The sequence below is a fragment of the Malus sylvestris genome, chromosome 14 (genome assembly GCF_916048215.2).
Source record: "Malus sylvestris chromosome 14, drMalSylv7.2, whole genome shotgun sequence".
In the NCBI taxonomy this organism is placed as follows: Eukaryota; Viridiplantae; Streptophyta; class Magnoliopsida; order Rosales; family Rosaceae; genus Malus; species Malus sylvestris.
In genome coordinates this window covers 22719641-22730404 of record NC_062273.1, presented here as the reverse complement: position 1 = coordinate 22730404, position 10764 = coordinate 22719641, and the positions used below count along the sequence as shown (strand labels likewise).

General features: G+C 39.2%; 1 long non-coding RNA gene and 1 pseudogene across 1 annotated transcript; one reads left to right on the top strand and one right to left on the bottom strand.

The window, feature by feature from the left end:
- Positions 1–3261: 3261 nt before the first annotated feature.
- On the bottom strand, positions 3262–5697 carry LOC126599122 (uncharacterized; annotated as a pseudogene).
- A 3255-nt stretch (positions 5698–8952) lies between these two features.
- LOC126600582 (uncharacterized) lies at positions 8953–9628 on the top strand. Its single transcript, XR_007615482.1, has 2 exons — positions 8953–8985; positions 9252–9628. It is a non-coding gene; the product is annotated as an uncharacterized LOC126600582 (long non-coding RNA).
- The last annotated feature ends 1136 nt before the right edge of the window (positions 9629–10764 follow it).

Below are 10764 nucleotides of genomic sequence, written 5' to 3'. Positions count from 1 at the left end.
AAAAGTGGTGAGATTTTTTATTTTATTTTTAAGTTATTAACTTTTTATCACACATATGACATATCCCACTACTTTTATAATGCATGTGATGTACTACTCCGTGTATTGGTCAATTATACATACAAAATAAATAGATTTAAATCTACTTAATAAATAAATAATATATATATATATATATATATATATATATATATATATATTGTTGATGCACAAAACCGGAGGTCTTGGAACAACGTAAATCCGACCATGAATCTGCAAGAAATGTAAATAACACAAGATGTATCGTGGTTCACCCCAAGGTTTGGGCTACGTCCACACTAATTATTGTATTTCTGAGAGGATTGTGAATGAGAGAGTGTGAGGATCCTCATGGCCTAGGAATTCGCCTCCCCCGTTGTGAGGATGAAGAGTTCCTTTTATAGAATAAGGGTTCCTCACTTATTACATATTTACCCTTTTCTTTATTACATAATTACATTTGAGTCCCTTAAGTATTTATACGAGATCTGAACACGGAGGCCCTAAGTATGGTACAAACAGTAGTCCCCCAAGTCTTCAGTCAAGAGAGTTTTTTGGCTGGAGACTTGAAATTCATTCCATGTGTGGACCGAAGTAACTAGATGTCGTCTAAAATTGATGCTCGATATGAGGCGGTGCCCAATCTAAAATGATGCTCAACTAGAAGTAGCACATGTTGTGAGGTTGCTCTGTTTGTGTTGCCTTGGTTGGCTCGGCTTGTGGCGTTGAAGGTGAGGGAGTCCCTTTTATAAAATAAGGGTTCGCTCCTCAATGCATAAATGATGGGTTAGAGTTAATGCTCTCTAATGATGGTGAATGAGTCCCTTTTATAGAATAAGAGCTCGCTTCTCAATACATAAATAATGGGCTAGAGTTAATGCTCGCGGTGAGGCAGTTGCTCAGCAGGCGACGATGCTCTCTAATGATGGTGAAGGAGTCCCTTTAATAAAGTAAGGGCTCACTCCTCAATACATAAATGATGGGCTAGAGTTGATGCTCGCGGTGAGGCGGTTGCTCAGCAGGCAGCGATGCTCTCTAATAATGATGAGGGAGTCCCTTTTATAGAATAAGGGCTCGCTCCTCAATACATAAATGATGGGATAGAGTTGATGCTCGTGGTGAGGCGATTGCTCAGCAGGCAGCGATGCTCTATAATAATGATGAGGGAGTTCCTTTTATAGAATAAAGGTTCGCTCCTCAATACATAAATGATGGGCTAGAGTTGATGCTCTCTAATGATGGTGAGGAAGTCCCTTTTATAAAATAAGGGCTCGCTCCTTAATACATAAGCGATAAGTGCTTTCTAACGAAAGTGAGAGAGTCCATTTTATAGAATAAGGGCTCGTTCCTCAGTATATAAATAATGGGCTAAGTCCCCCAAGTATTTTTCATGAGGCCCAATATATGGTACATAATGTAGTCCCCCAAGTCTTCGGTCAATAGAGTTTGTTGGCTGGAGACTTCAAATTGAATCCATGTATGGGCCGAAGTGGCGGTTGTTCGGATGCAGTATTTGTATACCCTGCACTGAAGCTTTGTAGGTGAAGCTTTTGAAGCTTTGAAGCTAGAGCTCTGTAAATGAAGCTTTTGAAGCTAGAGCTCTATAAATGAAGCTTTTGAAGCTGGAGCTCTGTAAATGAAGCTTTTGAAGCTGGAGCTTTTGTAAATGAAGCTTTTGAAGCTAAAGCTCTGTAAATGAAGCTTTTGAAGCTGGTTGACATGAGTGATGCTCATGAATGTTTATGTTAATTGACATGAGTGATGCTCATGGATGTTGACATGAGTGATGCTCATGAATGTTGACATGAGTGATGCTCATGGATGTTGACATGAGTGATGCTCATGAATGTTTATGTATGATTGATGCTCATGAATGTTTATGTATGATTGATATGAGTAATGCTCATGTATAATTTGAAGTACTGGGCATACTTTTGATCACCTGGTTGGTGATAATAGTGGCAGGCTGCCAAATAATTTGGAGTACTGGGCGTATTTTTGATCACCTGGGTGGCGATAATAGTGGCGGGGTGCCGAATAATTTTTTGTAGTACTAGGCGTACTTTTGGTCACCTGGTTGGTGATAATAGCGGTAGGGTGCCGAATAATTTTTGTAGTACTGGACGTAGTTTTGGTCACCTGGTTGGTGCTATTTTGGGCTTATGAGCTTTCGCCCTCCACACAATATTCCAGCCCATTTATTTTGGGGTTTGCCGTTTTTTTTTTTACCCTCTGATTGGGTTATACTAATATCTCCGAAAGATACGAAAAATAAATTACATCATTCAAAAATAAGAAAAGTAAATCACATCTTTCTGGTGGGGTTTTTATTCCTTGCTTTTGCAGTGTCCCCATGTGCCTCTCTTTTGCTTTCTCTTTATTTTTCTTTCTTTTGGCAGATGATAGACAAGAAATAATGCCATTTCCCTTTTCTTTTTGCTTTTGCTTTTGCTTTTGCTTTCGTCTTTCTCAGCTTTCTGCATGTTCTCCTGTAAAACGTAATAGCTGCCTAGACAGCCTTGACATCACCCACTTGCTTTTCTTGCTTTTCTTTCTGTCTCTCCGCTTCTTTCTTTTGCTTTCTGTATTCTGCTTTGGATATGTCACTTGACGACATGATTAAGGGCAATACTCTTTCTCTAAAATGACAGCTGCTTGGATAACCTTGATTGGGGATTTGCCTTTATTTATGATGACCTAATTAAAGGCAATATTCATTTCTCAAACTGTTCCCACAGACATCCACCATTTGCCTGATCAGAGGATCTGCACCGTCCAATTGGGCACGCGAGACGATCAGGAGAGAGAAGGTGACGAGGAGAGAGATGATGCGTTCCATAGTTGAACAGCAGATGCCGTCCGATTATCACCACTACTCCAATCAACGGCGACTGAAGCTCTACAAATGGGGCAGTTGGAGTGATCCTTAAGCCACATGTTTATGCACAGAAAGTGGAAAGGGTGTTTGCAGACGCAGAGCTGCGGGACCTCTTCGCTGTTGGCAAACAGAGACAGGCACACAGGGTACTCTGTTTCGATTTCCTTAATGTGGGCTTCCTTCTGGTACTTGAGCTCTGAAATTACGTTGTTTTTGTTTTGGGTGTTGGGTTCAGTTTCAAAACTCTGTCAGCCATGGCTGCTTATGTTCTTCTTCGAAGGTGATGATCTGGATTTGGAAAAAGAATCAACAACAGTTGATTTGTTTGTGTTGTCCACGTCGGCATTTCAATCATCTTAAACAGCTTAGTGTTGCAGCCTCCCCTGCTTCACAAGACTGGAACCACGCTTCCAAATTCGGTAAGTATCTGATGGAGTAATTCGACTAATAAACGGGATGATTGAGCTCTCAAAATGAAAACTTATCTCCATATAAAAATCACGAATCCGGGCCGTAGAGGCAACAATACGGGGAAGTCTACGACACCATTTAGCCCAAGCAAGGGGCTGGTAGTGCCGTGCAATGATTATAGCAATTGCTTCCTCTCTAGTGCAGACAACTTCTTGGAGAGCACTCTAACCATTCTCATTTTGAAGACTCCAATCAGCACCAACTGCCATCAAAATCTCCGCTGAACTTGGGTCCCGAAGACACACAGCTAGATGAAGAGGAGTCTCACAACCAGGAATGTCTCGGTGATCAATGGCAGCAGATACAGCATCAGCTCGGAGCTAAGCCTCAAAAGATTCATTTTTGGTGTTTACTTCACTGGCCTTGGCAAGTCGAGGGAAGGTAGAGATTGTTTGGATCAAAACTTGAACTTTGGGCTCAGGAAAGGGGCTGGCCCAAAGGGATGCCTAAAGGAAGAGCCGGCCTAAGCCCAGCCAAAACCCAGAAAGTAGAAAATGGGCTTTTCTGACTTGGTGCAGCTCATGAAGACCACTTGCTCACCTACCCAAAAGCCAAGTGGTATAGACTGACCAGCTATACAGCCCATAAAGTACTTTATAATGGCAGAACAAGTAATATAGCTGATAAGTCATTGCCTCTCAAGTTGCATTCGGGTAAGGCTGCTGCTACAAGAGGCCAAGCTGAGTTGTCTATAAAAGAAGAAAGAGAAATCAGGATTAAGGACACTCAAACAAACAAACAAATGCAAGCACAAACTCTGCTCAAAGCCAGATTTGCCTTCAGAACGAAGCTGTAGTCAGCCCAAGCCTTCATCCCTCTCGGGACAGGCCTTCACTCAAACCCTTGTAATAGCTCTGCTACCCTGTTCAACCTTGTTGTAGTATCGATTTCTCTTTGTAAACTCCTCTCCTTACCTCTCCCTAAAAGCTCTCAGACCCTTGATAAGCCACAAAGATGGGAACCTGCAAGACGACCAGGTTTGCCCGACCTTCTTTGTTTTTGTCTTTTCATTCATTAGCCTAGCAATATGTTGTATACTTCCAGTTGTATTCAAGTTATTTCTAGTAAGATGACTATTAAAAGAATCTCTTAGTACTTGGATCCGATTTGAATATATCTTCATTGTTCAAACCAAATCTAAGTTCTAAACCCTCGGGCATGTAAATTTGATCAGTTGAAAGTCCTTGGCCTCAAGGTAGAAAAAAGAACCTTATGTGGACTTAACCCATCCACGATAGTCCTTGATAAACAAGAAGTCCAAAGTTACTTGGGGCGCAAGTAATCGACCTACCCCTTAGTTTTATTTCTATTATATTATGATTATCATAGAACGCTTAAGCATGGAATGGATTCTGATAGGAAGCCTCAAGTCCTACACCTAAGGCCCCACAAAGGCACCTATTTGGATTCATTCCATTCCGCGGTCTAGAACGTTTGAGTATAAGAACGAATTCTGATGGGAAGCCTCAAGGCTTACACCTAAGGCCCCACAAACGCACCTATTTGGGTTCGTTCTATCTCTCAGATTCGGGTAATCAGAAGTATAATAGTTGTAAGGCTCCTGCAATCAATCGAACGAATATTATATGTTCGAGCACTGGTTTAGTTATTGATGGGAAGCCTCAAGGCCTACACCTAAGACCCCACAAAGGCACCTGTTATAACTAACACGGTTTCTCGGGCATATATATATATATATATATATACACACAACTAAAACGCGACATCCATTTTACATCTGCTGGCAGTAGCACGCCTGAGTACTTAGAAGTTAATCTTGATTGTGAGCCTCAAGGCCTACACCTAAGGCCCCACAAAGGCACCTCTATAAGTTAACGCCGTCCTTCTCTTCCAGCCTTGCCCGACAAGCCGTGCCTGACGAGTCTTGCCCGATAAGCCTTGCCCGACGAGCCTTGCCCGACAAAGCCCGACAATGAAGCAGAAGCCCGACAGCAGCCCTCAACCGGTGCCAACCTCCCGGGGAGCTGTGCGCTCGTCGGCCAAGAAACGTCCCTGACGAAAATTCCTGACGCGAACAGAGATAATGCGTTTGAGAATGGCATAGTCACGGCGTGCAACTGCCAAATGAGCTGGATTGTGGGAATATTTGGAAAAATCTTCCACTAATTCTACGGATTTAACTGTTCTTTCAGTTCCTAAGCTATTGCTGCTTTCACTCTTCAGTTTGGAAACTCAAATTCAAACCAACTGCTCTCAAAACTTCAAATTCACCATTCCAAGAACCACAAACCAGGCCATTGCTAAAGCTTTAAGCATTTTTGCAGCTCAATCTCCGAATCCAAACCACACCTGTTGATCTTGCGCTCCATCATAACACCTATAAGCTACCAGAAAGCCTCAAATCTGAGAGAAAACACAAGAAATTGGGTTTCCAAGTCAAGCCAAGTTAAGAAATCGATTGAGCTGCAGAAGGAAAGAGAAAGATGGAAAAGAAATATGAGAGATATGGAGAGGTTAATCAAACGGCTGGAGTGGAATTTTAGATGTGGGATTTAACAGCCATGATCTTATTATCCCTTCTTCTTCTGGGTTCACAATGTATTATTAGCTTTGAAAGTTCAACTCAGTACAAAGGGGATGTGACCCGACTCGGTCCCTGACTCAGTCCCCCACCTCAGATCTCTGTCTCTCTGTCTCTCTGTATCCCACTCTTCGAGACATGAAAAGATGCGGTGGTAGTTGTGTTGTTGAGAGAGAGATGGAAAATGGGTTTTTGGATGGTTTCTTAAAACTGCAGAGTTTGCGAAGGTTTTTTGGGTTCTTGGGTTTCTGCGGATTCACGACGGAGGTAAAAAAAATGAAAGAGAACCGACATAACTTTTTGTTTCGTTTACCACAGACGGCGCCAAATGTTGATGCACAAAACTGGATGTCTTGGAACAATGTAAATCCAACCGTAAATCTGCAAGAAATGTAAATAACACAAGATGTATCGTGGTTCACCCCAAGGTTTGGGCTACGTCCACACTAATTATTGTATTTCTGAGAGGATTGTGAGGGAGAGAGTGTGAAGATCCTCATGGCCTAGGAATTCGCCTCCCTCATTGTAAGGGTGATAAGTCCCTTTTATAGAATAAAGGCTCCTCACTTATTACATATTTACCCCTTCCTTTATTACATAATTACATTTGAGTCCCCCAAGTATTTATACGAGATCTAAATACGGAGGCCCTAAGTATGGTACAAACATATATATATATACACACACACACACACACACACACACACACACACACACACACACACACACATACACACACCATTGAACTTGATGAGATACGAATTATACAAAACTAATTTCAACAATTCAACCGTCAAACTTGTTTGTATATGCTTCGAGATCGTATCAGCAAAAAATCGCAAAAAACAAACATTCAGAGATCAAGTAACCGAACAAAACTTTTCGATGGTTATAAAACGAAAAATCACGATTTAACGGTTATTTTAACTCTGATTTTGATTATTTTTTATAGCTACACTCCTTAATCATGTATGAATACAATGAATGAATTCGATCTTCAATTTAAAATATTTACACTAGTGGATACCACAAAATCTTATGTTATACTTAATGAAAGTATGAATAAACTCTTAAGTATTAGTGAATCTATTGTTTTAATGGGATACTCATTCTACAAAATTAGTTTCAATGATCCAATCGACAAACATGTTTGTATATACTTCGAGATCGCATACGCCAAAAATTGCAAAAAACAAACATGTAGAGATAAAGTAACGGGACAAAACTTTTCGACGGTTATAAACGAAAAATCACGATTTAACGGTTATTTTAACTCTGATTTTGATGATTTTTTACAGCTACACTCCTTGACCCTATTGAATACAATGAATGAATTCGATTTTCAATTTAAAATATTTACACTAGGTGGATACCACAAAATCTTATGTTATACTTAATAAAAGTATGAATAAACTCTTAAGTATTAGTGAATCTAATGGTTTGATGGGATACTCATTCTACGAAACTAGTTTCAATGATCCAACTGTCAAACATGTTTATATATACTTCGAGATCGCATAAACCAAAAATTGCAAAAAACAAACATTTAGAGATAAAGTAACGAGACAAAACTTTTCGACGGCTATAAACGAAAAATCACGACTTAAAAGTTATTTTAACTCCGATTTTGATGATTTTTTACAGTTACACTCCTTGACTCCAGATGAATACAATGAATGAATTCGATCTTCAACTTAAAATATTTACACTAGTGGATACCACAAAATCTTATGTTATACTTAATGAAAGTATGAATAAACTCTTAAGTATTAGTGAATCTATTGTTTTGATGGGATACTCATTCTACAAAACTAGTTTCAATGATCCAACCGTCAAACATGTTTGTATATACTTCGAGATCGCATATGCCAAAAATTGAAAAAAAAACAAACATTCAGAGATTAAGAAACAGGACAAAACTTTTTGACGGTTATAAAAAGAAAAATCACGATTTAACGGTCATTTTAACTCCGATTTTGATGATTTTTTGCAGCTATACTCCTTGACCCTATATGAATACAATGAATTAATTCGATCTTCAATTTAAAATATTTACATTAGTGGATACAAAAAAAATATTATGTTATACTTACTGAAAGTATGAATAAACTTTTAAATGTTAGTGAATCTATTGTTTTGATGAGATACACGCATTCTATGAAACTAGTTTCAACGATCCAACCGTCAAACATGTTTGTATATACTTCGAGATCGTATTCACAAAAAATTGCAAAAAACAAACATTTCGAGATCAAGTAACGGGACAAAACTTTTCGACGGTTATAAAATGAAAAATCACGATTTAACGGTTATTTTAACTCCGATTTTGATGATTCTTTACAGCTACACTCCTTGACCCTATATGAATACAAAGAATGAATTCGATCTTCAATTTAAAATATTTACACTAGTGGATATCACAAAATCTTATGTTATACTTAATAAAAGTATGAATAAACTATAATAATTATATATACTAATTTAACAATTTTATACCCCTTAAAACTATAATAATTATATATATATATATATATATATATATATATTAAATTAAATTTAAAAAATTGATGACCATTGGATTGGCTGAGATCAAGCCAAAGTTCCAATACAATTTCATAATGATCGATGTAAATCGAGGATTTTGTAAATTGAGGTTTAAACTTTTGAGAAAGACTTCACAACCTTGAAAACAATTTTTTTTCATTTTGCATATCCTTGCACATTTAATATTTGTAATAGATTAGTAGTGTATGTATTATTTTTTTTTATTAGACGCTTATTTTTTAGTGCAGATGTAGTACTTAAACGACAAATATGTTTTAATGTTTTGAAGTAATATTTATGTGGCAATGTGTGGTATGTGCAAATTTAGGAAAAAAAATATTTTTCTTAACGGGTCATAACGGGTCGGGTCACTTTACCCGTTGGGTAAAGTGACCCGACCTGTTAAGGACCCGTTAAGATAACAGGTGTGACACGACACGACCCGTTAAGATAGCAGGTGTTACACGAACACGACAGACACGACCCGTTTGCCAGGCCTGTGGGTTGGTACGCTTTCTGTCTACTGTTTCAGGTATGGGTATTTTGCTTCTGAATATAATTGAAATCTTCAGTAAATACTTTATTAAATAAGGCATTTCTTGAACCTGAAACCTTCAGTAAATACTTTATTAACATTGAGGTTCAAACGTTCTGTAATCACTCAGGAAAATTAGTAAATCTCCACCATCATGAGGGATTAAAGGAATATTTGGATTTGGCAGTTCTCCGAAATCCAACTCCAAATGCTTGAGATTTTTAGTGTAGGAAACAAAACAGCTAGCTGATGCACTCTCACAGTCTCAAGAAATCAACAAATGAATGTATACAAACACACAAAAGCATAAATAGCTAATAAAGTAGCTTAAAACCTAGCATTGTCTTCTGATCCTTGTTCAAAAGGCATCCATGGACCGGAGAACGGGGCAATTAAGTTTACTCTTCAACCATGCTCCTAATGCCATAGCTATGTTCTAAGAATTAAAGTCTAAAAATCAAGCAGGAAGAAAAAGGTAGTGTTTTCTGAAATCAATTATCAGTATGGTTCATCTTTGGAGAAGTTATGAACGCAATTATGCTAACAGAGCATGAAAATCATTCTGTAATGCATGTATATATTGACAATTATCTCTAACAGGCTATCAGTATCACATGGTTAAAAGCAGTACAGCGCAATGTGTTGCGGGTTATAGACTCTAAGAAAAGACTTAGAGTACTTGGATCTAACGAAGGACATGACACAGGATCGAGCACAATGGCGTTCTAAGATTCATATAGCCGATCCCACTCAGTGACTTGGATTTTCCAAGTCTCCAACCGAGAAGTTTTCCTCACTCGGAAAATTAAGGGAACACTACCCCAACCTACATGCTCCACTCAGAAAGCTTCAACATACAAGCTTCAACAAAAGAAAATTCAAAGAACTTAGCGAAGAAGGCTTTGGTGTATTTAACACAATACGTTGAAATGAAGGAAAGCTTATTTATTGATATCCCCGATAAGCTACAAATATGTACATATACATGAGTCAAAATAAACACACAAGAGGGAGCCTTCACAAAGGTTGCTTAGGAGAAGTCTCAGCAGTCGGTAGAGCCCCAGAAAGAGAAGGCACCGGAGGGGGATCATTTGGAGCCTCAGTACTGGACAGAACCCTAGAAGGAGGAGGCATCAGAGGTTGATCATTTGGAGCTTCATTACGCGGTACAGCCCCAGAAGACGAAGGCAATAAATGCCTTTGGAACAAACCTACAAATCTCTGATGATCAAGTAAAACCTGACCATCAGTTTCCTTCATCTGGTCAAGCTTCCTCTTCATGTTTGTAGCATAGTCATGTGCGAGCCGGTGCAACTGTTTATTCTCATGCTTGAGCCCTCTAATCTCCTGTTTGAGACTCATCACTTCAGCCGCCAATGATTCAACTTGGCGGGTTCGAGCAAATAGGCGTTGGGCCATATTAGACACAGAACCTGCACACTGAACACTGAGAGCCAGCGAATCCTTAACAGCTAACTCATCAGACCGTTTGGAAAGTAGTCTGTTATCTTTGGGAGTGAGAAGGTTCCTGGCCACCACCGCAGCGGTCATATCATTCTTCATCACGGAATCCCCAACGGTAAGAGGACCAGTAGGGGAGACGAAGGATGGGCGCCATATGTTGTCTGGAGAAGGCGGGGCTGCCTCTTCAACAAGGTTCAAGTCAAAACGACGGTCGGAGGGGCCAGACATTTTCAAAGGTGTTGAAGAGAGAAGAGGTCGGACAAATCAAGATCTTAGAAGTGCAAGAATGAAGCTTCTACTGGTGGAGATTCA